Below are 3220 nucleotides of genomic sequence, written 5' to 3' on the forward strand. Positions count from 1 at the left end.
ACTCTGAAAAATGTCCGAACCTTTCCGAAACCTTTCCAGTGTACGAACATAACCTTCCAATATATCAATCTTTATGTCTCGACCATTTTGAGACTCCTCGTCATGTCTGTGATCTCATCCGGGACTCCGAACAAACTTTGGTCATCAATTCACATAACTCATAATACAAATCGTCATCGAATGTTAAGCGTGCGGACCCTACGTTGTTCCCTTTGTCATCTGTATGCTACTTCCCCGAGACTCAATCGTCGGTATCATCATACCTAGTCCAATCTCTTTACTGGCAAGTCTCTTTGCTCGTTCCGTAATGCTTCACCCTGCAACTAACTCATTAGTCGCATTGCTTGCAAGGCTTATAGTGATGAGCATTATCGAGAGGGCCCAAAGATACCTCTCCGATACACGAAGTGACAAATCCTAATCTTGATCTATGCCAACCCAACAAACACCTTCAGAGACACCTGTAGAGCATCTTTATAATCACCCAGTTACATTGTGACGTTTAATAGCACATAAGGTGTTCCTCTGGTATTCGAGAGTTGCATAATCTCATAGTCATAGGAACATGTATAAGTCATGAAGAAAGCAGTAGCAATAAAACTGTAACGATCATAATGCTAAGCTAACAGATGGGTCTTCTCCATCACATCATTCCCTAATGATGTGATCCCGGTTATCAAATGACAACACATGTCCATGGTTAGGAAACATAACCATCTTTGATTACCGAGCTAGTCAAGTAGAGGCATACTAGGGACCCTATGTTTTGTCTATGTATTCACACATGTACTCAGTTTCTGGTTAATACAATTCTAGCATGAATAATAAAAATTTATCATGATATAATGAAATACAAATAACAACTTTATTATTCCCTCTAGGGCACATTTCCTTCAGTGACCGGGTGTGACCCTTCACCAAAAAGTTGTCAAGCAAGGGACCTGTTCACATTTGGGTGGTCGCCCTTCTAGTCTAAGTAACATCTACATTTAGATTCCGAACATTGCCTAGTTAGCACATGGCCGGAGTCAAGCTGAGCAACTCTTGGAGCCTGATTAAAGGAGATTGTGTCGAACATAAAGAAGGACAGGAAGTCACCCTGCAAGCCGGAGACCTTGGGTACATCAAGATCTCAAGACACGATGAAGTACCGACATTGGAGGCTAGTTCAGGGACTACTGAGGGAGTCCTGGATTAGGGGGTCCTTAGCATGCCGGCCTATCCCTTGTGGGCCTGACTATTGGGCCACGTTGCCAATACTAGGAGGCCGAACTATGAGTAGACCCTGTATCCGAACATGAAGTTTTTTGGTGCCTTGTTGTGTCCTCCAAGTCAACATAAGAAGATTCGACATGTTTATTCCTTTCTAGTACCCGACCATGTGTAACCCTAGTACCCCTCTTATCTATATAAACCCAGGGATTTAGTCCGTAGAGGCCAGAACAACAACCATCATCCTACTAGTCTAGGGTTTAGTTCATCCAATCTCTTGCTAGATCGACTCTGTAATCATCCTTTACATATCAATATAATCAAGCAGGACATAGGGTTTTACCTCTTAGAGAGGGCCCAAACCTGGGTAAACACCGTGTCCTTCGTGCCTTATTACCCATTGATCCATGATCCACAACTCGGGACCCCCTACTCGAGATCCGCCAGTTTTGACACTGACAACTTGCCCTAAATAGCCTGAGGGCGATGCAGCCCGCGGGGCACCCTCAATTGAACAAACCAAAAAGTTACCTAGCAATGTTGCTGTGGAAATGTCGAGGTAGTTGGCAAAGCATACCATGAAGATTTGCCCCTTAGGGGCCAGCTGGCTCCTGAGCCCACGGAGGCTCGCGAGGGGTTGGGGCCTCATGAGACGCCAATGCGAGCTGCGCGAACCTCTAGTACATGGTGCCCATGTTCAGAAGACCGAAGGACATGCAGAGATAGTTGTAGGCGACACCCCTGCTCTGGCCGACGCGCGATGGCCAGAAGAGATCCTGCGAAGCGGCCCTGTTGAGGCTCATGATATTGACACACACACGCAGCTCTTCGCCCATGTCAGGAGCGGTAGCTGAGCTGGTGGGGCGTGCAGGGTGACACTTGCTATGCATGGCCCATGTTTCTTGAATCTCGCAGATCTCCTTGGTGACGAACTCTTGTGATCCTGGCGCCTCACGCTGTGTTCCTTGCTTGCGGGGCATGCGTGTCGAAGCACGCCTCCAAGTGGTGCACGAGCACCTCCCTTGCCACACCGGTTAGGTCAGACGCTTTCCAAGTGGTAGCCCCCGGGCCTAACCAGAGGGAGGCGCTGGGCATGCCTTCATAGGCAGGACAAAGGGATGCCCCGGCGATAGTCGCAGCGCCTAAGGTGTCGCAGGCCGGTTCCTTCTTTGCCTCAGAATGGATCTTGGGGAGGAACTTACTCTTCTTTGCATGGGCAGCCTTGGGATGAGCGACGTCACCCTCACTGTCGGAATTCTCGACTGTTGCAACCCGGTAGGCGTGCTCGAGGGAGCAGATTGCATCCTTTTCATCACAGGCGACAATGATTACGCCGATGCACCCTGGCATCTTGAGGACATTGTAGCCATGGTGAGTTGCTGCATGAACTTGGCAAGGGTAGGATACCCCAGGATAGCATTGTACGGGAGACCGATGTGGGCCACGTCAAAGTCGATGAGCTCGGTGTGGTAGTTGTCACGGGTGTCGAAGGTGATAGGTAGGTGCACCTGCCCCAGGGGGGTAGTGGAGCCATCGGTCACCCTTGAGAAGGGCCTGGTGGGCATGAGCGGGTCATAAGGCTGTTGAAGCATCTCAAAGGTTTTGGCAGAGAGGACATTGAGGCCGGCGCTACCATCGATGAGGGTCTTGGTGACAGAGACATTGCTGATTGTGGGCGTGCACAACATGGGGAGCTCACCGGTGGTGGTTGAACACTTGAGGTGGTCCTTGGAGTCGATGGTGATGGCATACTATGACCACTTGAGGGGACACATAGCCTCAAGCCTCGGGAGGGCAGTGTTCACCTCAAGAGAGAACTGCTTGAAGAGGCGGTTGGACGCAGGGGCCTAAGCTCCTATAAGGATGTAGGCTACCGCGCGAGGCTCCTAGTAGCCCCCAACCCCCTCATCCAGCTTGTTGTTGTCGTTCCTCCTGGGCGGCGGCAGCAGCGGGAGGCCCGCGTTACCCTGAGGGAGAGCCTCGCGAGGCTGATCGCACTAGGCATCGT

The sequence above is a fragment of the Triticum aestivum genome, chromosome 7B (genome assembly GCF_018294505.1).
Source record: "Triticum aestivum cultivar Chinese Spring chromosome 7B, IWGSC CS RefSeq v2.1, whole genome shotgun sequence".
Lineage (NCBI taxonomy): Eukaryota > Viridiplantae > Streptophyta > Magnoliopsida > Poales > Poaceae > Triticum > Triticum aestivum.